Genomic DNA, 27,395 nt, shown 5'->3' on the forward strand with positions numbered 1-27,395 from the left:
TATCCAACAATCTCCCTCTTTGACATTGATGGCAACACAACATGTCATAGTACAATGAAATTTGAGAACAAGACTTTCTCTAATAGAAATTTTCTCCCTCTTAGATTTTATACCATAAGCTTCTCTTTTATGTAGTAATCTCCCTCTGTGAAGGAATTACATAACTTCTATGATAGTATAATTCTCCCTCAGAAAGATATAAATAAATTTTTGAAAGATATGATAGTAATCTTTTCCCTCTTTGACAACACATGCCAAAGACAACACATATCAAATTAATACCAATATACCTTGAGTACTGATTCATATGCACTATTTTCTTGACTATGTTACATCAATTGATTGATCTTCAACTTGGTTCCTATTGATGCATTACTAAAACTTCATTTAGTGAGCTTTAGATAGGGGAATGACCCCTAGCTTACCTCTTAGATACAAAAATGCATCCTTAGGTAATGGCTTGGTGAATATGTCTAAAATTTATTCTTTTGTATGAACATATTCTAATTTGATTTCTTTGTCCTAGACCAATTCTTTGACAAAATGATATTTTATAGTAATGTGCTTTATTTTGGAATGCATCATTGGGTTCTTTGATATGTTAATTGCACTAGTGTTATCACAAAACATGACAACTGGTTCTTTGATATCTACCTTCATGCCTTCCAACAATTTTTTAAACCAAACAATGTTAGAACAATTTACTGCTGCTACTACATATTCTGCTTTTGCCATGGATTGGGATGTGTAGTTTTGCTTCTTGCTTGTCCAAGATACCTACATTTTACCAAGAAAGAATGCTTCACCACTTGTTCTTTTTCTATAATAAAGATTTCTTTCCCAATCAACATCAGTGCCTTTCAAATGTCTCAAGATTCTTCTGATTTCCATTATATGATTTTCTCTAAGTTTTGCTTAGAATCTTGCCACTATTCCAACTGTTAAGGCAATGTTAGGCCTTGTGTGAACTACATATTTTAATTTTCCAATCATTGATCTATATAAGGTCCGATCTACCTCTTTGGAGTCATCATCTTTTGTAAGTTTTAGTCCAGTACACATGGGGGTTGCAACTAGTTTTAAATCTTCCATTCCAAACTTCTTGAGTATCTCCTTGATATACTTGGATTGAGTAATGTAGATACCATTCTTGTTCTACTTTATATGTAATCCAACAAAGAATTTTATCTCACCAAACATGGGCATTTCAAATTCTTTGTTCGTTTGTTCTAAAAATTCTTTTCATAGATCATCATTCCATATAAATAGAGTATCATCTACAAATATCTCTGCCAATACAATCTTGTTATCTAGTTCTTCCTTGATATACAAACTACTATTATCATTTGTTCTCTGAAAATCAATCTATATAAGGTAGTTATGTAACCTTTCATACCATGCTCTAGGAGCTTTTTTCACACCATACAGTGCTTAGTGGAATTTGTAGACCATGTCCCTTTTGTTTGGATCAACAAAACCTTTTGGTTGTTCAATGTAGACTTCTTCATCAAGAATACCATTAAGAAATGCAGATTTAAAATCCATTTGATATACTTTGAATCCTTTGTGTGCTGCATATGCAAGTAGGGTCCTAAAACCATCTAATCTTGCAACAAGAGAAAAAGTCTCACCATAATCAATTCCTTCTTTTTGAGAATAGCCTTTACATACTAATCTAGCTTTGTTTCTTGATACTTGTCCATCTTCATTCAGCTTATTTTTGAATACCCATTTTGTTCCAATCACATTTTTATCTTTAGGCCTAGGTACAAGGATCCAAGTTTTGTTTTTCTTTATTTGTTTTATTTCTTCATTCATAGCCTCAATCCAATTTTCATTTTCCAATGCATCTTTAATTCTGCTAGGTTCAAATTCAACAAGTAAACATGTACTATTTAGCTTACTTCTTATCATAGTACCCTATGATTTATCTCCAATAATTTGATCACGTACATAATGCCTTCTGACATACTTGGCCAATATAGGTTCTTTGCCTTTTGAATGAACTACACTGTCTTCATTCTGAATCTCAACTTTTGGCTTGGGTCATTTAGACTTGGTAGGAATTTTCTTGGTAGCTTTAGAATGTGACTCAAGTCCCTGTGACTTGGTTTGTACTTCTTGAAACTCAATAGCTATGAAAGACTCAGGAGATGAAATCTCCTTATTATTAGATGTGCCTAGCAATGTATTAGGTTCAAAATAAACAAATCTTTTGTAATCTTCTTGTTCCCTTTTGCTTTCTTCTTCAGTCTTTTTTGCAAACTCATCAATTCTCACATGCACTTTCTACAATTTCCTGAGTAGACAAATTCAAACATTTATATGTCTTACTTCTGCAAGAATATCCTTAGAATATACCTTCATCACCTTTCGCATCAAATTTAACTTTTTTAGATTCTTTCAAGATATAACATTTACTACCAAATACTTTTAGGTAATTTACATTGGGTTTGTAGCCATACCATAATTCATAGGGAGTTTTGTGTGAGTCCTTCAACTGAACTTGGTTCAAAGTATGGATTGCAATGCTGATGGATTCCTTCTAGTATTTGATAGCAATATTCTTTTCAATCATCAGAGTCCTTGCACAATCTATGATGGATCTGTTTCTTCTTTCAGCTATTCTATTTTACTTAGGAGTACTAGTTGCTAATACCTATCTTTTGATTCCTCTTTCAATGCAAAGTTATTGAATTCATAGGAGATGAATTCACCACCTTTGTCTAATCTTAAAAATTTCAATATTTTTCCAGTTTCTTTTTCTACTCTTGCCAAATACCATTTGAATTTCTCAAATGCTTCTGACTTTTCTCTAAGATACATAACAGTCATCATTCTAGAATAGTTATCAACAAAAAGAATAATTTTTTTTTATCCACTATAAATTTCTATTCCAATGGGTCCACATAGGTCAGTATGTGTAATTTCCAAGACATTTTTAGATTGATAGTTTTTGCTTTTAAAACTAGTCTTTCACATTTTGCCAATCTGACAATTTTTGTATAAACCAACATCTGGTTTTTTCAAACTAGGGATACCTCTTACTTTTCTAAATTTTCTTACCTTGACCATATTATGAAAGTTTACATGACATAGTCTTCTGTACCATAACCAACTTTCTTCCATTTGAGCAATAAAACATGAGCAATCACCAAGATCAAGATAAAATAGGTTACCTCTTGTTTGTTTGCCTGATCCAATCAGATTCCCTTTGTCATCCAACAGTCTTGCCTTGCCATGCATGAATTCTACCTTGAACCCAATGCTGATTAGCTATGCCACACTTAGCAGATTATGTTTTAGTCCTTCAACCCAATAAGCATTATCACATACAAGTTCATTGGTTAATGAGATTCAGCCTTTCCCTTTTATACAACAAGGTTCATTATTTCCAAACCTTACACTACCTCCATCATAGTGTTCAAAATGTTCAAACTTTGTTCTATCTCCAGTCATATGATGTGAACATCCACTATCTATGATCTATGTATCATTTTTACTAACATGAGAGATAAGTGCCATCTTATCTTCTTCTTCATTAGATTCATCTTTTACAGCAATGTATACTATCTCATCTTCAATGTTATCAAAATCTTTAGCCATAAATCAAGTTTTCTTACTTTTGTCCTTGTATGATTTGTGATTTTTGAAATCCTTTTTGCCTTTGTATTTGTGACTCTTCTTCTCATCCTTGATTTCTCTATATGGGCACTTGGTAGCAATATGACCAATCTCTTCACATGAAAAGAAGATTAAACGAACTTTAACTTTGTACTTTCCTCTACCTCTAGAATATTTCTTTGCAAGTAAAGCTTCAAAAACTTCAAAATCACTATCAGAACTTTCCTCTATTTTCTCTTCACTTTCTGATTGAATGTCTTTTATTTTCTTTCCTTTCTCTTTGAGTGAAATTTTAGCTTCAAATGCACACTCTACATTTTTAGAAGCTGGAACATAATTGTCAAAGTTTTCTAGCTCAAAAGCTATCAATCTTCCTACTAAGGCATCCAAACCTAACTTGTGATTTGGATCACACCTCTTTTCTTTTATAGTAGCTACTCTAATTACACAGATAGGAAGCAAGGCTCTGAGAAATTTACTTACAATAGTTTCTTCCTTGATTTCTTTTCTAGAAGCTCTGATTGCACTAACACTAGCTTTGATTCTTTCCACATATTTGGCAACATTTTCATCTTCTCTCATTCTCATCTGATCAAACTATCCTCTAAGACTTTCTTCTTTGGTTCTCCTTACATTGTGATCACCTCCATAGATATCCTTTAGCTTGTTCCACATATCAAAAGTAGTTTTGCAATCTTTGATCTCATCAAATTCATCATAGTTGAGAGTAGATGCAATATCAATCATCATGATGTTATGATTCTTTTTCTCAGCAAGATCTCCAATAGAGAATGTACCAATAGAAGTTTTGTATTCTTCGTCAAGGTATTTCAAGCCTAAATCACTAATGGTGGCTAGATGAAGTCTCATGAGTCCCTACCATGTTGAAAAGTTGTCTTTGTTTAGCTTTGGAATTTCTCTCTTGTAAGACATCCTAATCTTTAGTTTAGGTCCTTGAAACCTTTCCTGTAAGCACCAAATTCTATAAAACCAATTGTTGGAAATATAGAATGAGTAACTAAGAGGGGGGTTGAATCAGTTATCACTAAAATAAATCCCATATCCCTTAGATGTCAACAATAAAATTTAGATTGAGAAAATTGATTGCTGCTATTACTTGGTAAACACACAAAAAATGCAGTAACTTGGTAAATGCAAAGTGTAATTTACTTTAACAGATCTTAAGATGTTATTAGTAATTATTTGCAAGCATGAAAAAAATAACATGAACACATGAGACACTAAATTTAACGTGGAAACCTAATATGGGAAAAACCACCAATGTAACTAGTTACTATTTTTCACTCTTTTGAAGTGAGCCCTATTAGGAGGCAACCCTATTAAAGGTTAAAAAACACACTGTTAGGTGTGACCTTGTTAGAGGATTTAATCACCCTATTAGGAGTGGCCTTCTGAGAGGTCTTAAAAAAATTCAATGGAACTATCAACTTGTTAGAGGATTTACAATTGGTTGTTAAACCAACTCTGTTAAGAGATTTTAGATCACTGCTAATGGTTAGAGAGTAACAATGAAATGACATGATTGTGATGGAACTGAATTTCTGAATTCAGATCTCTATTCTATTTAAATTTGATCCTTCCTAATCAAATATTACTTTTCTACTCCACAAGGATATCTACTTATCGTTCAAATTTTCTCTCACTCTTTCCTTCTTAATTCAATCAACGCACTTGTACACTTACATGTAAATCACAACTTGACCTTATATTTATATCATCCATATTGTCAAGTTGGCTCAATAAAAATTAGAATGACCACTATCATTACCATAGTCAGATAGAACTAATACTTAAAATAATTATGCTTCTCATGCCAAAACAACAAAATCCTTTATTAGTCAACCCTACTCGGTAAACACTAGTTTCGAGATGATTTCCTATGTTAACCAACATAAGCTTGGCTAACATTTGCAAACTTGCAAAATTTCTTTGGTAATTGAGTGAACTCAGTTAGCATTAACTCTGTCCAACTTTCCTTTGTTAACCATGTGAACTTGGTTAACACTTTTTTCTACCATAATTTCCTTCAATGCCCGAGTGAGCTCGATAGACACTAACTTTGTAGAGTGAACTTTAGGAAGGCTTAGTAGACAAGGAAAACTATCTTGCTAACCAAGTAAGCTCAGTAAGCACTGTCTATCAACTGATATGACATTTGTGTGACATCAAAAACAACACACAATTAGATAATTATATCCAATAGTGTTATCATGCCAAAAAAATTCATCCAAACTTTTGACTTCACTAGTAAGTTTTCTATCACATCTCGGGAGTCTACCACTAGAAGTCCACAAAATATTTGCTAAATCACATTCAAATTCAACCCTTCTCTTTACATCTCTTTCTAAAGAGTTGTGATTCACATTAAGATATCCACTTATGTTACTAATAAATCTTTTTTCAGTTGTTGATTTGTTAACTAAAGTTGTTATTTCTCGTCGTGTTGCATTCTTATCTTTAGAGTGACTTCTCTTTTCGATAACATCAAAGGCAATAGCAATAGTGGATGCAACTTGTTTTAAAGATGCATTTTAATTCTTAGGTTTTGCATACATTCCTAACCTTTTCATTATTTTTAATGTTTTAGACATTTTAATTAGTTGCAACATCAATTGACATTGAAACCCAATTTTCTTATAATAAAAAAATGTCTATATAATCTATTAGCATGTGTCCTAATTTGTCTCCGAAAAACCAATCCATGAAGATTATCTAGCACATTGTTAGAAACATGAAAATTATGAAAATTATGCTCATGCACTTCGATATCATTTTGACATGTTTGTTAAGTACTTGGTGTTTCCATGTCTATATTCATATCATTGTTATTTCAATTTTCATTTCATTTTCAATGTTATTTGGAATTTGAATCTCATTTTCATTTTCTCTTAGTATTCCTTTCGGGGCATGCATTTCCATTGGAGATTGTTGTGCATGATTGTTTGGCAATTTATTTTAATGAAGAAAATCTAAATCGTTTAAATCGTAACCTGCTTCTAAAAAATTCACAATTTCATCACGAGAAAAAACTTGAGGATTTGGAGACACACCTATATTGAATGTTTGATTAGAATGTGCACCTGAATCTCCTTGTATTGGGTTCTCTTCTTCAACCTCTTCATCCATTGTGATATTCTTAATGTCTTTCTCCTCTAAAACATTGCTCAACTCTCTACTTATTTTTCTTCTCTCTCATTGGTGTTGTTATCCCATGTTTGCACCAATTTTGAATTCAAATCAATAGCTTGTGAATTGTAGAAGAAGACAATAAAATAGAATAATTATGATAGACATTCGTTGTTGCAGTTTGAAACTGTCATTCAGCCATTGCAATAATTGAAAGATACTCTATGGGGCATCTTTTGGGGCCCAACGGGTACATAAAAATTGGGTACCCATTTATAAACTAGTAACCCAATTGTTAAATAATCGGGTACTTGATTGTTTAAAATTTGAGTGTTTGATTTGGTTAACAACTAAATTCAAATCAAGTGCCTGATTCTAGTGACGTGGGCAAGAATTTTCCATGGGTGGGAATTCACATCAGGTTTTTCTTAGGGGAAAGGCATGGCATAGGGTTGGTGGGACGAAGCCTATGCCTTTAAGAACCAATTTTTGACTAAGACATTTAATTGACAATTTCAGGAGTTGTCATAATTTTTATACGATCGTCCCCATTGAATTTTTTGATAAAATTAAAACCCATTATCGGTCTTACTGTTCTGATTTCAAAAGTGTAAATTTTATAGTGTTATGGGTTCATTTTCTATTTTTTCATTATTTATTAATCAAAAGTATCTCTGAAACATTAAATAATGACATTCACTAAAATTTAATAACATTTTTAATTTTTCATATTTTTAAAATTAATTTACACATCATCAATCCTCACACAATTCTTTTGAGGTTAAAAAGAAAAACCAAAAAAAATAAAATTTGATTAAATTATGCTGTCTGTACATGAGAGGTTTTAGAAATTAACTTAATCGTCAATTAAAAATTAATTAAACAATTCACTGAAAAATTTAAGAAAATTATTCTCATCAATATTTGGTGTGTTAGGTAACTTCGTTTAAAAGGATTAAAAAAAATCATTTAGTTGTGTCAAATTATGGTGTGAATACATGAGCATGGTATGGTCCTGAAACAAACATTTTTAAAAAGTGGTTTTTAATGATCCATACCAAAAATATAATCTATCATATGGGTACATAAATAAATTACATATTCAAAAAGAAGATTCCATGCACTACAATTTTTATTTCTGATTTTCTTTTATATTTAATCTCTAAATGGCTCAAATTTTGGCATCATTTGACAATATATTTCAAAAATAGGAAAAACAGTTCCACTTTTTGGCCAAAAGTGAGACCCAACTTCTTGCACTGACCCATATATGAATATTTATACTATATTCTCATAGGTTTAACTGACTGAAGCTACTAAACATCAAGACTCCCTCTTAGCTAGGGTGGATAAGCAAGAACATGAATGACATATTACCTCAATGTAAAAAATGGTTTCTAAAATGTCAACTCATTTAACATTTGAAAGTCAACTCATTTAATATTAGAATGCCAACTCTTTTGACATTTGCTAATGTCAACTCATTTGACATTCACTAGGTGCTTTTGAGTAATGGCCTCCTGAATGTCATGTTGCAAGATATTCACCAAGTACTATGAGCAATAGCCTCATAAATTCAACTTATTTAACATTCATCAAGTACTCTATGTAATGGCCTCCTAAACATCAATTTGCATACCATTCACCATGTACTCAAAGTGTCTATAAGGTATGTTCACTCACATTTGCATAATGTGTACCATATAAACATCCACCATGCACAGTATAATCTATCATGATCTACATAGAAATCCTAAGATATCCATCATAATAGATTAACTTATTGAAGATCATCACCTTTCAATGACTTCTGCAAATACAAGTGATAGTCATTTGGAAGTACTCACTTCCTCATGATATATATGGGTAGGCCCATATAGTTCTGAGGAATAGAATTACAATCCTCTTGACTGCTATAATATTATTGATTACTGGAGAATCCATCTTCAATATAGTCTACTCCCTTTTAATCAATACATCCAAGATAACTCAAGGTTAATGAAACCATCTCCTCTATCTGCTCCCTCTCTTTCAATGTTGCATCTATTGAAATGGCAAGCTCCTTTTGAATACCAATCTCCCTCTGAATTTGAAATCAATCTTCCTTTTCCTACAATAACATTCTTGGAGGAAAAGATCAAGGCACATAATTCTTATAATAATAATAATTCCTTTAATAATATTCTCAATAATAATAAGGACATTGAAACTTGATACTAAATTCATAATTAATTTTAATCCTATATATATATATATATGATTTGAGTTAACTACATCTAATATACTCATACTTTAACCGATAAGGATATATCTTATATCATATGCAAATCGAGTGCCCTAATATGTATGAGGTAAGCCTATCTTTATGGGTTGACCGAGATTGGTGTCTTTGAGGAAATTACCATTTGTCATATTGTTCCTCTTTCTTGATATTTGGTGATTCGTGCCATGCTTTAGTGTTTATTATATGGTCTTGAACGATCCATGTACTAATCTCCTTATTTATCCAAGTAAGCAACAACTAATCTTTTATGGATTTAGTTTCTCACGATCAAGGTGAGGCAAAATTCATCTTCATTTTATTCATATCCATCGGTGATTTGTGCTGTAGAGATAACCAACTTACCCAATCCTTAGCTTCTCATGATAGTTCTATGATCTTTATTTCATTCACTAAGGTTTAGGAGAGGTTTGATAATTTTTAGGTGATCAATTACTATGAAGGGTGCCACTATGAGCATGTTGAATGGTGTAGTAGATAAGAAATTTAGAAGCAACATTACATGGTCACTTGGATCATGTCCGGTCTTACATAAAAGAGTGAACAATTCAGAGTTCCTCAGCACGTCGTAACTTCCAAACTCACCTTTAAGAAACTTTTATGCATAATTTATTATGATGAGTAGTGGATTTGAATACTCTTGTGTACACCATCCTAGCCTTATATCACCCCACTTACTCTTCTCTGGTACCCACAAATAAAGCATGGCCCAAACGGGTGACTCAAACTTGAAAGCAGCATCTCTCACTAATACATTAGGGGTCAATTTGCGACATTAATTTGTGATGGCAAGAAAAGGTAATGTGGTTTTTGCTCTTTTTTTTTTCAATTTTAGCCTGATGTCATCACAATTGTGATGTTAGGCATCGCAATTGTGACGCCAACGAGATATAAGAGAGAAAAAAAAAGCCATAAACCCTCATTTGAATGAAATCGTGCAACCCAATGTTCTTTTGAAAGGAAAGGCATGCGCATTGCTGGATAGCCTTTCGCATAACATTGGAAGTGAAGGTACACTAATAACAAGATTTTTGTATTTGAAACAGATATTTATATTCGCTAACACCTTACAGGAATCACTAATAACAAGATTTTGTTTGGTTCAACGACACAACTATGGACATTCTATCAAGTTATCTTCGAATCAGGGCTTATTCAGTTCTCCTAAAATCTTTAATATTACTACTAACTATAACCGTCTCCTACATATATGCTTAAATATTTCTAAACATTTATTGATACCCATAAAAATAGAATTTAACACAACGAATAGACCAAGCAAAGAGTAAGAGAACGACTCATTCTCGGCAAAAATTGAAGAAAGTGACAAAAAAATGATTCACATTCATAGAAAGAGATATTTATTATACACAAAAAATCCTTTCAATAGGCATCAAATTGAATGTAAATCAAGTGAAAAGATAGCATCGTAATAGCATACTCTTCCATACAAATTTATTTTATAGAATGCAGGTATTGTAACAAGGAGATCAGTAGTGGTACAACTCCATTATACTGGTGATATTGAAGCAGAATATGTCAAGATTTTGTATATCACAAAGAACCTTTTTTTAGATTTTTGTATGGATTTTAGTATGATTTTTATATTCTAGGTCAGGTACGATATTGTCCATAAAAGCTAGATTTAACTCATGATGGACTTATACCTTAATCATCTAGGCCCCCTTCCTTTGAATTGAAGCACAAACCTCAGTTTCCTCTCCATTTTGGAACCTTACCATTATTTATTCTATGTAAGAAAATTGGCATTCCTCCTTCAATACATGTCTTTCAATAATTGTAAACTTCACAATTATAAATGGCTAAGAGGCATTAACTTCATTTTTTCTTTTGCCAAATGTATTAAGCATTTTATATTTCTTATATGTACTAAACAACTATTAACCTATTCAAATTTAGTGTAATTATTGTATAAAGATATGCTTCTACTATTTAGTATAGTTTTTTAATAGCTTTCTCTTGATGTGGATATAGCTTCCTCTTGAAATTTTTATTTTACAATAGATAGCTTAGCTAAAAAATTAATACCAAAAGTTGCATTTATGAAAACCATATAGTGCTCTAATCTATTCTTATATTAACATCAAGTAACATTCAAATTGTCCAAGAGAAGGACCATTGAATTGTTTATATACCTAGAAGTGTGGCATGACAACATTCATTATGTTATATTTTTATGGACTAGTTAGGAATTGAACCTAAGATCTCCCATTTAGTAGTGAGAATATGAATTTGTGCAGCATGCATGAAGAATCTCAAACTTGTCTGGCTCTTCCAATTTGTAACGCAGTGAGTTGATTTCAAAGAAAGCACTAGGCACTCCATTGCAAGAAGATAGTGTGCAAGCTAAGGTATGTCTCCAGTCATTCATTGGTCTCCATTACTAGGTATGTCTAAATTCAAGTATACTAAACACCTTTTTCTAGCAAACAATTTCTAAAAATAGGATATCATGAAAGTGGTAGTGGTACATGGAAATTTTGTAGAAAGTTGTACCATAGTTGAGGGTATGACACTTGCAAAATGATTATTCATGCTCTATCACTCTAAGAAGAGAACAATTTAATAAGAGTAGTGAGAAAGGGTAATTAAGATGGTAATGGCTATCCAACAAACTAAAACTTAAACATAATCTCTCTTAACATTTTATCACTTTAAAAATAGAAAGTACCCTAAAAACCTGCTAAGTAAACAAGTACAACTCAGAGGTACTATGAAAAGAAGCCGCAAATGAAACATGAAAAGAAATATTCAAATTCAGAGAAAAGACACGATGAACATGCTATTAGTATTACAATTCAAAATAATAATATGTACGATACAGGAAAACATCAATGCAAGAGAATGCACATAATTATATTCTACATCTAGGTTCTACATAATTATCTCTCACTCACATGCATCCTACTTGATTATTTTACTTTGGCATATATGGAGCATGGTTCAAACTTCAAACAACTTGGTAAAGTGGTGATTACATGCAGAAAAACTCAGTAATAGAAAAAGAAGTGGTTCTAGCATTTTCCTTTAGAGCAGAATCAAACTCAGAAATAGTTGGTTACTTATTTGTATTGTGGCTGCAGTCTCGATCAGCTGAGGAATGAGAAGAGATCAAGTATTTCAAAGATGGTACCCAATACAAAGAGATAAGATCTCATAACATCATTAGATGTATTCCAATGGTGCCTTTGGAGACATGCACAATAGAATTAAAAACAACTTTCTGTTATACATAACAAATTTTCTGCTATCCAAGATTTTACTTGATGTTGTTTCTAGAAGAGATTGTATATGTTTTTTGAATCACAATGTTTCAGATCTCACTCTATGACAATCATATGGGATCTAGTTATGATCCTCTATATTCATATTAGAGGCTTTGATGTTGAAATTGGCTTAGCAAATAATCATGACGATGACCATAGGGTCTCTCGATAATTTGTTTGGTGACTAATCTATTTATGTTAAAGAAGGATGTATCAGCATTGACTATAGCAGAAAAATAAGTTACATAGATGAAAACTTGCATTGTTTCACTTACAGCTGACATTTGACACTTGGAGTTGATATGCACGTTTCTTTGAGGTGGGTGATAACAAAGAGCTCATCAATTTTCACTATGTTATCTTCTGGCTACAAGTCTACACCATTCTTCATTGTTTTTTATTTATACCTAATACAATTTTATTTTTCAAAATGTTTATCACTGCCATAATTTTTGACAGTTGGCTTCTTTGTATTAACGCCTATAAGGAGCCATCGGATATTGGAAGATAAAGGTTATAAATCTCAGGTAGTTTGTTTGCGAGATTTCTTTTGGATTTGGTTGTGTTACATGAAACGTTGAAGTAAGATGCACTGATTTCAACCCATTCTGATTGATTTGTACAAATTCTTATAACCAGTTCCATATATTTAATTACATTTAGACACTATCTTTTAATGCTTTATTTCAGTGTGCTACATATTCTATTTCATATTTGTGATATATGATGAAAGTATTATAACATATGGAGGAACAGTCCATTAGTGGCGTGGCTAGTTGAAATGGTTTTAGTTTCAATTTTACACCATTTGATACAAATAATCAGTTTACCAATTGACCCCTAGGTTCATTCCATTTGCAGTAAAATCTTCATTACATAGAAAATGTTCACAAAATCTATGTCAATGCTCACACATCTTCTTGGACTTACGCAAATCTATGTGAATCCTTACACATTTTCTTAGACTTACGCAGGAACTATGTTGCCCTACAGCTCTTGTTAAATATGTTATCAACTTGACTTTTCTATTAAAGGCTCTCATGCTGAATTGAAAGCTAGGTAAAGAAAAAGATATTATACACTATTTTTTTGGTACCCTGTGCAGCACAACAAACTTGTTCTTACTATAAGAAAATTTTCTTTTCTTTTGTTTCATTGCAGATCTTCTGCTTGTATAGAGGTCTCTCCCCATCATTGGACACACTTGATAACATTCAAGCTTTGGATCGCATACAGGAAGTGCATCTATACACATAAGCATAAACTTCTTCTTTTCTCGCAACACATATAACAACAATTTTAAGTGCTTGCAAGGTATATACTTATGAATAAATATTACATCCTGATTTAAATGTATGAAAACAATTTTCATTCCCTTTAAGCTTCATTCATCTCAAGGTGCAATTCACAAACTCAAGAATAGTGGCTTTTCTTCTTCAGGATACCTTTAGGGGAAGAGTATGTGAATGCCCCCTCGTGTCTGGAGTCCAGTTTAGAGGAGATGGCTATTTACACTGCTAAGGTTTGTTGAATCTAATTCTGAATAACATTGCTTGCTATTGTTGAATCTAATCTAATGTATATTTTAACTAGACTTGTAGCTTATATGTTTTCAAATTTTTGTTAGGCCTTATAGTTTGTATAATTTGATTGCTGGAGAGCTTCTACAGCTAAGCAAGAAGGTCGTTGCATGAGTTATGGCCGCGCGCTCGGGTATGAAATTTATTTTTATTTTTATTCTAATGTATATTTTAACTAGACTTTTAGCTTATATGTTTTGAAATTGCTTTTAATGGCTTAATGTTGCAAGGTCTCTTGAAATAAGACCTTCAGGCGGTTGGTCAAAGTTTTACAAATAATCTTAGGAATAAAGTCAAAGAAATTATTTTTAAAATATTAAAGTATTTAGCTAGGTCTAAGAAGATTTGTGTACTTTCAACAGTTTTGCTTAGTTTGTGAAAGTTGTAGACCGAAGTTTTCATAGCCCGATTTTTGCTTCCTACAAAGAACGATCATGTCAGATAATATAAGTGAAGAACAAAACAGGGAGACAATCGCTAGATTGTGGTCTAACTTGAAAATAAAAGGTGATGGAAAATGTTATTGTGCTCACAATATTTGTAAGGGCTTAAACTGTAGAAGACTGCTAATCAAAACAGTTAAGAGACATTGTAGGGAGAATGGTCACATTGAAGGGGGGCATGACTATCATCCACTGGTAAGTCATTCATTATATCATTTTAACAATTTATATACATATGAAATCACTTGATGATGAGTTGATGATGATGGTTTATTTATGTTAATCAATTTTCTATAGGTTGATCTTCCCAGGGAAGTACATGATATGAACCACAACAATCCGAAGAATATGGTTTTCGAAGTGGAGGAACATGGAGGTGCAAATATCCAAGGTGAAGATAATGATCCCATGGAAGATGACGATTATGCGCCAGAAAACACAATTGGAGAGGATGGTATAAATACATTGATCCATGACACATCTAGTCCAAGCGTATCTGATCATGATGATGACGATAGCCTCGATGTACCTCTACTTCAGAAGGCATACGAGCCCCTATACAAAGACTCCCAAACAACTCTTCTCTCTACTGTATTGTTGTTGTTGAACTTGAAGGTTATGAATGGTTTATCCAACATAACAATGTCACGTATGTTAAGGTATGTCATATATGTCTTTATAGTTAACAAAGGGTGAATAATGTACCACTAATATTGTTTATATTAACAACTTATATTTTTTGTTGTAGATTGATAGGCGAGTTTCTATTACCATCATCAAATATTCTACCTCGCTCATATAGAGAATTAACTGCTGTTATGAAAGATATTGGAATGGAGTATGAAGAAATACATGCTTGTCCCAATGATCATATTATATATTATAAAGAACATGAATTTGCAACACAATTCCCTGTATGTCATACAAGTAGATATCAAATAGATCGACTAACAAAAAGGGTGCCTCAAAAGGTTCTTCATTACATCCCCATTATTCCATGGATGCGACAATTATTCAGGTGTAGTAGCTTGGCTCAATTTATGGATTATCATACACGCAATAGAAGTCGAGATGACATTATTCGAATCCCTACGGATGGTTCGGCATTTATGCACATAGAGGAAAAGTGGCAACACTTCAAAGAAGAACCTCGTAATCTCAGGCTTTCATTGGCAGCGGACGGTGTCAATCCATTTGGAGAGATGAGATCTGTTTACTCGGTGTGGCCTATTTTTGTTATCAACAATAACATTCCTCTGTGGATGTCAATAAAGAGGGAGCACATTATGTTGGCAATGATTGTTCCAGGTATCTTATCATTTGAGAGTTATTAATTTACACGTACTTACAAATCTTGTAGTAAAACGGTCCCAATAACTATGTAATGTTACTGTTCATTCAAGTAGGTAAATATCAAGTAAAAGATATGAATGTATATATTGAGCCTCTTATCGACGAGTTAGTGGAGTTATAGAATAGTGTCACTATGTATGACATTTCTAGACCAATACGACAAAGACAATTTCAATTCCATGCAATACTTGCATGGACAATACATGATGCCCCAGGGCTAACACATTTTTGTGGTATGTTATAGTGAATTCAAGTTGCGCACAATAATTCTAATTATAAAAAATCAACATATTTAATAATCCAATTACATCATTATCTTGTAGGTCTTCAAACAAAGGGAAAATTTGCATGTCCAGTTTGTGGTCCAAAGATGAAATCTCGTCATTCAAAAAGTTTAGGAAAGTAGGTGTTTGATGAGTGTAGACACTTCCTCCATAGGAATCATAAGTATCAAAGTACGGAAAAACATCTTTTCAATGGGAAAGAAGAGACTACATCAAAGCCACGAAGAATGACACCTTGCCTATGGAAGTTGGAATTTAATAGAATTAATCGTCGAGGTAAAGCCATTCCACCTAATGGTTTATGTTTGTAATTTATATATTTCTATTGTGATTTTTGTTGACTAATTGTGTAATTGATGATCGTGAAGGTCGTCAAGGCAATACTGATAACCTTCCAAAGGGACTAAAAAGCTATCCCAAACAATTTAGTAGGTTGCCCTACTACGAGCACATACAAATTGTGCATTTGTTTGATACTATGCATATTGGAAATAATATAACAGAGACATTGTGAAAAATATTGGATGGAAGGTGTGACGAAGAAAAAATTGTCAAAATTTTTAATCACATACATGAATCCAATCATGCATTGAAAATTTTCATTCTCTCAAATAGCAATAGAGATCAGATTAATATAAGTGCCCTTCCATGGTTATTAACAGAGCAGCAAAGTGATGCCATAAAAGAAGTCATACGAAAAATTTGATTTCCCACAGGATTTTCTGTGAACATAAACAATCTCATATCAAAAAAAAGTGAATTTGGGCCAGGGCTCAAAACACATGATTGGCATACTTTCGTCAAGGTAAGTTATGTTCTTCTATATTTACAATATATTCATAAACTACGTGAATTGTTCATTATGTTATGTTAGAAAACAATGAAATGATTGGTTTATAATTACTGCAGTACATGCTTCCTCTATCTCTCCTAGAGTACTTCAACAATAACATCAAACAAGTGATATACGATCTTGGAAAATATATGAGGTAAGCAGTAATATCTGTTCAATTTGTTGTATATATTTATTATATTCGTGATTTGTTTTTCTTTTATGTAATCTATTGTATATTATTTTGTAAAGTCTCATATCTATATATTTTTTGTGACTTGAATCTCTTAATGTAGGTGGTTGTCATCTAAAGAAATCCATAAAGAAGATATAAACTATTGGAAGAGAAGAATTCCTCATTTACTATGTGAAATGCAAAAGTGTCTACCTCCAAATTTTTTCAATGCAGAGGAACACTACCTCATACACCTAGTTGAGGAGATTGAATTGTGTGGACCTGTACACACTAGGTCAATGTGGATGGTTGAGAGGCATTTGAAATCTTTTAAGGCTTTGGTTCAACAAAGAGCACATCCTGAGGGTTCTATGGTAGAGGGATATATGGTATACCAGACTATGGATTACATTATTGAATATCTTCCTAAGTTTGCATCAAATATCCATGTAGATCGCATTTGGGATCTCGAGCCTTTTAAAAAATTAGAAGGGGAGTACTTGATGGGGAAAGTTACATTGAGGAAAGTGAGAGGTAATAAATTATAAGATGTTATTGTAATAAATTATTTCTTAATCTTCAAAATAAATCGGTTGTAAGTTGTCTATTTTTTTTTTGTACAGTTGCTCGAGAGTGGGATGCACTACATTTGTATATTGCAAACAATCTTGATTGGATGACGGTATGGATTGAACAATGTCAACATTTTGGTCGCACATTAACATGGGAAGGTGTATCTTCATTGGTTAAAGAAGCTCATCATAATGGAGATTCCAATGTTACGCAAAGGGAAATAGATTTAACACGTAGTTCAAGAGATTTCTAGGTATGTACAAATTTATTAATCACCCGTATGTTTATCAACTCACGATACAATAATTTTGATATGTTTCACATATTATTGCAGGTTAAACACCACAAGGCTATGTTCTGTAATGGTCAGAAATTTCACGTCAAAGTGTTGGATGACACGAAGAAAACTTGTGATTCAGGAATAACTGCAGTCTTTCAAGTGACTAATATTTCATCTAGAAATGACTTACATCCTCAAGAGTCTGAAAATTGATACTATGGCATTTTGGATGAGATAATTGAGTGTGACTTTAGTTCCTTCAAATTAGTACTCTTCATTGTCAAATGGTATAGGCTACGATTTAATCCAAATGATCCTGATAGAACTGTTATTGAACATGATAATGGATTTACAATGGTTAATACAAGGTCATTTGAGCCAGTTGGGGATGAGCCTTATGTTCTTCCAAGCCAATGTGAGTAGATATTTTACTCAGAGGTTCCACGTAAATCGGGTTGGTCATTTGTTGTTAGACATGAACTGAGAGGAAGGCCAATAAAGTATAATGCGATGGAAGAAGAAGATACCGAAGAAGTAGAAGATGATGTAGATGGTGATCACGATCGACAGTTATTGGATGATGTTCCTAACACAAATTTTCATGAAGAAGAAGAAGAAGATGATGACGATGATGCTGCTACTGATGATGATGATGAAGATGATGTTGATGTTGATGATGATGTTGATGATGACGACGACGATGACAATGATGACGACAATGATGGCGAGGAGGATGATGACGATGACGACAATGATGATGACAAGGATGATGGTGATGATGATGATGATGATGATGACGATGAGGATGGTGATGACAGAATTTAGAGGTATGCCATGAATCCTTAATCTATTTAATATTCATTTCTTGATAGAAATATATTTGTCTTATATATATGGTTACATAGTTTATTCATTATCTATTTAAAAGCTACAAGTTTCAACTACAAATAGAATACTGCTAATCTAAATTAACTATTAATCTAAATTAATTAAATAAAACTATTTAAAACACATATTGATGCGTGAATGTATTGAGCCTTATTTTCCTTCAGGTCAAAAGCATTTGTAAGTGTTTAGTTTAGAAAAGGGAATTCATTAAATATCTATAAAAGGGAGTTGTACCTAGAATAAAAGTCATAGGGAAAACATAATATAAGTGCTTACCAAATTTGTTGGTTAATAATTCAAGTATCTCTAACATTTCATTTTAGAATAGGAATAACATTGTATCAGTATGTTGATTTACAGACTAAAACTAGAAAACTTATTTCAGTACATGTATTTGGATCTATGGGATTTACACGGTAAGTAAAAAGAAACCAGTAATCCATTTTAAAATTATTATAATGGGTTTTGGTAGAAATTATAGTTATCTTAATTAATATAAAATATCTAACTGAATTTCAAAATGTTATGCAAGTGGCTTTAGTCTAGGTGTTTCCTCCACCTCCACACACATCAAACAACTTCAAATAGCATGTCCCCAAGGTGACTAAGCCCTCAACTCATCAGCTGATACAAAAACCTAGTTTTAGCCCTTCACTAGGCCTACTTCCCTAGTAGGCTTATAATGTGAGCCTGATTTAAGTGTTTTATTGTGTACCTTTTAATGTTTTTAATTTTTTATGTGATGCTAATGATGGATGTGATTATGATTATGACGTGATTATGCTCATGATAATTGGATTACATTTGCAGGAAATTGAACCCCTTTCAGGAGCATCCTGCATAGTCTCATGGATCGACAGGTATAAGTCAATACTCCTTATAGATAGTCTATTTAATACACTTATCAATAGTAAGATTGACGTCTTCTAAGATCTCTCCTATTTGCAGGTACCAGCGAATAGGTATTTGTCAGAAGTGTCTTCCTCAAGTGAGGGAAATATAGGAATAGAAGAGGAAAGTGAGACATGCAGTTTATCTAGAACAGGGAGATTAACTAGAGGTCAAAGGAGTAGAAGGAAATTCAATAAATGCATGAAATTTTTCCTTGCTCAAGGGGGTTCATGTTCTTATGATGATGAGATGAAAGGCGACATCGAGGTGCCCTTGAGGTACCAACATCTACAGAAACATTGGGTACCCAGGGAACTTCCTCCAATAAACATTGATTTTTGTGTTAACGAGAGGATATATTGCATAGCACCATCATCACTACATGGTTTGGGCCTATTTTCTATGGACGGCATAAAGGTGTCTTACAAAAAAGTTTCTGAATTGATGGAGTATGTTGGACCATGTTACGATTACAAAAGTTGGATGCATATTGTTAAATATAAAAAAAGTATGCGTAGGTATGCCCTCTCAAAAAATTATATACAACAACAAGACAATAATCAAAGTAAAAGTGTGGCTATATACATTGATGGAAGGGCAAAAGCAACAGGGAATATTGCGGGTTTTATAAATAGTACATGACCTGGGCCAACTATAAAGCAACCCAATTGCATATTTGAGGCACGTGAGGGAAATCGTGCATTCATCTGTGCGATAAAATCAATACGTGCAGGGGAAATGTTTCTTATTGATTACAATTTGAACCGCATAGATACAAACGAGGCTACTATCATGGGGGTGGTACATACTATTAAACCAACTTCTAATCAATGACTCCAACATACCATTTAGTCAATAAATTTTTGGCTAACATTTTTATACTTCATCTTTGACACAGGGGCACAATATAGAGCAACCGCCCAGAGGGGATGCTGACGATGCTCCCAGCTCATCTACACATGAGCAGGTAAAACTCATTTGTAATTGTGCAAACTAGATAGAAGAAATTTTTTATTTTTTTAGTGTTGTTTTCTTTATTTTTTTGGAGTAATTTTGATAATACTAATACTATTGTTGTCATAGAGGGCTAGTGGTCGGAGGGAGGGAAAGGAACCTGCAGTCCCTCAGCAGGCCCCCCCTGAGGAGGACCCTTTCTATATCGATTTAGCAGAGACTGATGACCCGATCGGTTTGATTAAAATTAATTTAAAGAAAATTAGCAAAGAAATTCTACATTTGGAAACCATAAAGCCTATGACTCAACAAATAAAAGATAGGGCATCTGAATTGTTGCACACCTCTGAGTCCTTAAAAGTAAGTATTAATGAAATTTTTAATTATAACAAGAGTTCAATAATGGTTTTTATGTTATGCTCTTTTATGGCATTAATTAAAATATGGATGCGTTGTCTTTACAGAGTTTTTTGCTTGATTTCGAGCCTTGTTCCCATGATGAGGGTGCTGCAGGTGGTTCAGGTAGATCGCATGTTCCATTCCCCACTTCCGTTTTCCACTGAATATATATAGGAATGATCATAATCATTGACAATACATGCTCAAACAATCCTTTTTTTTAATGCTCTAATGATCTTGTCCATGCTAGTCCACGCGTTCTATATTTATGCATGCTCTAAAAATTTTATTCTTCAACTTCACATCAATTGAATCCTACGATGATGCCGCCTCCATCCAGGACAACCACAAATCTCTTTTCGACTGCTGAGTCAGCAACACGCAGCTTACATGCATTGATTGTTGCACCATCTGCTGGTACACAAATCGATATTTTTCTCTCTTATGACAACAACAAACAGTTTCTTTTTTACAACTTTATAACATCAATTATCATTTGTTCTTTTTTACTTCAATTGTGACAAAGACTTATGAAACTTATGAAACTTTTTGCAATAGGACCTGCAACATCATTTCCTAGATGTTCCTATGTTCCTAGTACGGGAATGGTGAAGGATGTCACATTGATCATCAGCAACGATGAAGGCATTCCTTTAAAAGTAGCCAAAGTTCTAGGTACTTTAAAGTTATTATTATTCTATAGTGATATAATAATAATTTAGTTTTTTATCACTCTTCATCGACTAATGATCCCATGATTGTTTTGTAGGGAATGATCCTTTTTGGAGAAAACTTGGTGATGAGTGTTCGCAAATATTTGGGCCCACCATGTGTACCTGGTGGAACATCATATCCTAACTAAAACCACAAACCACTATTTTGATTTCATATCATTGCTATAATAGTTTTCCTTTTCGTCCATTTCTTGAACTATATTAAAGGTAGCTTCACTTCATTTATGAGTCTAACATGTTTTTTTTTTACTTAAACAGTGGAATCACCAACGAAAACCATTGAAGGATGATCTTATAGAGAGCATGACCCAACTCTTTGGACCTCATGCATTAGAGAGAAACAAGCTCCTTGAAAAAGCTGGTTTATGTTTGAAGTATATTAGGGACCAGTACAGAAAAAATTTACGAGATAACCCCAGGTACGACCATCCACTCTATGTTCCTGAGGCTGAGTGGCAAGCTCTGATTTTGGATGGAAAGTATAAAGCTAACAAGAAAAATAATATTACACCAGTGGAGAGTACAACAAGGTATGTGATACTGTTGAGAATCTAATTATGTACTAATTAACCTCCATATTTATACTATCTAACATATTTCAAACTTTTCATAGATTACCTGACACATCAAAGGAAACAAAGGCAAGACTAGAAAAGCACGGGACACACAAGCTCGGCTCTGGTGGTTTTTCGAAACTTCAAGCAAGAGTTGTAAGTATTAGTAAATGAAAAATTGTATCAAATTTTTTATATAATGTGAAGGGAAATGCTAGGACTCCCTTATTTAGTTGATCAATTATAAATAGGTCAATAGAATATAATAACAGTAGTAAATTTTCATATTCAATATAAACAATTCAACAATTGAAGTCAAGACTCTGCAATCTAGATTAGTGAAGAAAACTTGTGATTCACTAATATGACATTATTTAAAATCTCACCCTTGACTGAATTTTCCTCCAATAGTTGAGAATAAAGGCAGTGATTGAAAGAATGAGGGAATGCAGCAGCACTTGCAGCCATTTTTATTTCCAAAGAGCTGAACTAACTCTTACCCAACTTAAGAATTTGGAGAAAAAATGTTGGTACAAGAAAAGCATACAAACACGCAACATTTATATAGTAGATTGCTCCATCAAAACTGCTCAATTTTTCTCCTATTATATTGTGATGGATATAGATGATTTGCTGTTGATATTTTAACTACCCTCCATTGGTTGATGAAACAATGCAAGTAAAATTCACCATACCACGCAAAAATGCAGGGCTCAGAGTTCAAGAGATGCTTCACAGAAGATGATAAGAGAATTGGCTTCCAACAAGGCTATAAAGCCATGGCTGAATGGGTATGAGCTGAAATTAGTGTGCAAGGTTCTAATACTGATGCATCTGAGCCATAGGTAAATAAGCTAAATGAAATTTATTTCAAATTGAATACTTTACCAATTTGTCTATTTGATGTTAAATTCCAATATAAAGTGAGTATATCTGTTTTAAGCAAGCAATGATAACAATGCGTAGGATGTTGGAATGCAACCTGACAATCCTTCTACACAATCTGTGGATGTCGAAGGTTCGCATGATGTGCATCCCAGTGGTGGAGGTATATATTTTCTATTAAATTTTTTATATGTAATTGCAATTGGTGTTTGGATTAACGTAACATTTTGTATAGTAGTTGTAGAGGATCAAGGGGTCGATGTTCATGACCATGTTGACATTGAGTCCAGACAAAATGATGTGGTCAGATCAGGTAAAGAGACACAGTTATGTTATTTAAAATAATTAAATACTTGTAACAACTATAATAAATTATTTTTAATTTAACTCTTTTATTTTTTATTGCAGAGGACCCCCCTTTGCAACAGCATAGGAATTTGAGATCATCAAGAACATAGAATAGAACAACTGATGAGGGGGGAATTGATGATGACACTGATGCTCCTCTTAGAGCTTACATAGAAAAAAGAAATAGAAAGAAAAAAAAGAAATGATTGTCACTACATACCTTAATTGATAATGACTGTATTTTATGTCTCAATGAATTTAATTATGCGCTAATGAATGTTCATGAATTATGTGTTAATGCAGAATATTGATGAGTGTTGCATGTTAACGAATCTAATGTGTTAATGAATGTTATCATGTGATATTGATTGAATGTTATCATGTGATATTGATTGAATGTTATCATGTGATATTGATTGAATGTTACATTTTATTAATGGTTGAAAGAATGAATAAATGTTAGATGTTAACAGGGAATGTAGAGTGATGTTAGGGGGAGGGGGGTGGGGCCAAATGAGCTTCCAGCTTCACATGGTTGGCCCTGTTTAGTAGAGAATATTAAACTATTTTCAAAACAAAGTGAAGCTCAATAAGATACTTGTTATTACCTTTTTTTAAAAAAATTGTGTGCTTTAGCCTTGATTTTTGAGCATGACATTAACCTTTAAAAAACTCCATGCTTAAGAACATTTGGGTTGGAGTGGTGCTTGGGTGGGTAACATCTCGAGAAAGCCCAACGCTTCACCTCCATGAGAAAACCTAGATGCAATGAGTATTTAGTGTTCTATTCATTCTAATGAGAAAGAAGTTATTGTGAAACACTACTCATAAACATAGACCAATGAGTTTGACCAAAAACTACACAATTGAATCCTGATAGCAACATCACAACATTAAAAAAACTTATAACTTGTTAATGCACAAGAAAATTTTGTGTCAATAACAATAGTTTTTGGCTAGTTGAAAGTAATACTTATCAAAGTTGTTTGTACTTCCTCATGTAAGATATTTGATATTTACTTTATTGATACTAGAAGAAAATATAACGAACTCCTCCTTAGACCGTTGAAGATAATAATGCAACAAAACCATATCTATAAAAATTAAGAAGAGTGTTCTGTCCATGATTTTGATGTATCAGATTTTAAAGGTTTGCATGGATAATGATCAGTTCTAGTTAGGGGTTGAGGTGCAGGTTTTTCTCTTTTGGCATGAAACACCTATTAGTGCTCTAGTATTATGCATTTTATCAAGCTCCAGGGCATTAAGGACAAATTTCATAGGTTCATTGTGTATTCACATAGGGTGGAGCCATTAGTAAATCTTACAGCTAAGGACTAATACAAATTTTAATGTTGTCAACCTTGGAGATGCATCTTAGTGAAAGGCTTATGATGCTCATAATTGTTCTTTTAACAATGTGATTTAGCAAATATGGTAAGTGATAGTTTCAGTTTCCCTGATGTCTTCTTTTAACTCTTAGGCAGTGTTTCTCTGAGCTTCTAGGACTGAGGGATGCAGGGAAATAGTTTTGAGGATGGCAATTTTTTTCCAAAAGGTTATGGCTACTAAAGTAACTTCAAGAAACTAGGAGAAGCTGAAATTTTGAAAAGTAAATACAATGTACTGAATTTGCAATGACCATCTTCCCACCTCTACCTTCTAGAGGCTTTAACTTTTAAAAGTTTTTCTTTAACAAATTAGCTTTTTTTAGAACATTACGCAAAAAATGATGCAGGCTGTCTAGTTCTGAGAAAGGTGGCATCCTTTCCGAGTCTCTGAGTCTTGAGGATGTCTAGAACATCAAGAACATCTTCCACTCCCCAGGTAATGCAATGCATTCCCATGGAACACTGCATTAAGGCTATCTTTTGGATGACAACTCTTTCTTCTATGGGGTACTTGATGCCATGGTTATATGTTGGGAAGATTGTTCCATTGGTAGAATTTTGTTGTTCTTGATGCACTTCCAGAGATTCATAAATATGTAAAAAGGCATTGACATACAAGAAACTTCATGATAGATGAGAAATCAATACAAGATTGTATGTAAGGATTTCATGTCATACCCACCCCATGATTAATCTGTTTCAAATAATGTATCAATATGGGGCAAAGGTGTCATGGTCACAAGAAGTATATAATACTTAAATTGGCAAATGGATATTAAGTAAAGCTCTTGAAGAATTGACTATTTCAGAAACAACATATCATTGTCACTGATTATACAAAATTGATAAAGAACCTCCTATTGAGTTTGAGATTCAAATCACATGTTTTAGAAAATAACAAATATTTCACTGTCAGTAAATTGAATGCTTTTGTGATGTCTGGCAACTCGTTCAACAATTATTATGTTTGATGGGCATGATGAATTGTCTCTTCTGCAAAGCTTCGTATATGAATTTGTTTTTCATGCAATAGATTTAATTTTAATCAAATAGCCCATATTTAATAAAGAGCCAAAGAACAGTATTAGTAATAGAATAAAAAATCCTATGTCACACAAATCTGTTATGGCAGTTATACTTTATATGCAGAAATCTATAGTTTTTATGACCATTTTAAAAATAATTGTCTATAATACTATATTGAGGAACACATGCTTGATAACTTATTCTGCCCCATTTTCAAGGCATGAAGTATTTAACATTCAAAGACATTGAAAAAGAGTTGGTACTGCTCCCTAAATTAATCTTTAACAAGCAAGAGAAACCATGTTTACTATAGATTTTAAGCTAATCATTTAGAAATATCTTAAGAGGCATTTGAAGCATTTTTCGCAGGCGAGAATAGAGAATATTAGACACTAAATAATTATTTTGAATTTGACCCCACTTTATTTTGGCCTTTGTTCATTTTCTCTTTTAGTATCAGTTTTAATCATTTCTACAAGGAGACGAGACTTGTTCTGTTATACATCTATGTGAAAACCAATTTAAAACCGATAAAATGAATCTATCTTCAATCTAGTAGAAGTCAGGGGCTGCAGTTTTAAGATTTGTTTGAAATTTACAAGTCAATCTATCTCTTTTATATTGCTTAAGAGTTTCATTGTTTGTCACAGGATGATGCACATATCTTCTGTTTGCCTAGTTAGATCAAGGAAGAAATAAGATCTGTTCTAGATCTTACAGAAGTAATATTGTCTCAATTTGGTTTTAAGAGCTATGAAGTCAACTTATCAACAAAGCCTGAGAAAGCAGTGGGTAGTGATGATATTTGGGAGAAAGCGAGTTCTACTTTGAAAGACACTCTTGAAGACAAGGGTTGGGATTATTCCGTTGATGAAGGAGGAGGTGCATTTTATGGTCCAAAGATTGATCTTAAGATTGAAGATGCCCTTGGAAGAAAGTGGCAATGCTCAACAATTCAGGTAAATATATTTGGCCTATACTCATGAATTTTAATTAGTATAATCTTGGGGAGTTGACTTTGATTTTTCTAATTGAAATAATACTGTGGACATCTGTATGTAGGTTGATTTTAATTTGCCTGAGCGATTTGATTTATTCTATTTTGATTCAAACTTAGAGAAACACAGGCCAATAATGATTCACAAAGCTATCCTAGGATCTCTTGAACGCTTCTTTGGCATATTAATAAAGAATTACACTAGTGATTTTCCCTTGTGGCTGTCTCTAGTACAAGCCCGTCTTTTACCTGTAATAGACACCTAGGTCTATAGATTGATTGCATGTTCATATTTTGTTTTTCCTACAAAGGGTTTTAGTTTGATTGATTAATATTGGAATTCAACAGGTACCGTACTGTCAGAAAGTGGTGGAAATGATGAGGAAAAAAAATATTAGAGCAGAAATATCATATGGTGAGCGTCTTAACAAACTAATTCAGAATTCAGAAACACAGAAGATACCATTAA

This window comes from Cupressus sempervirens, chromosome 4 (assembly GCF_028749045.1).
Source record: "Cupressus sempervirens isolate cs-2001-9-10 chromosome 4, ASM2874904v1, whole genome shotgun sequence".
Lineage (NCBI taxonomy): Eukaryota > Viridiplantae > Streptophyta > Pinopsida > Cupressales > Cupressaceae > Cupressus > Cupressus sempervirens.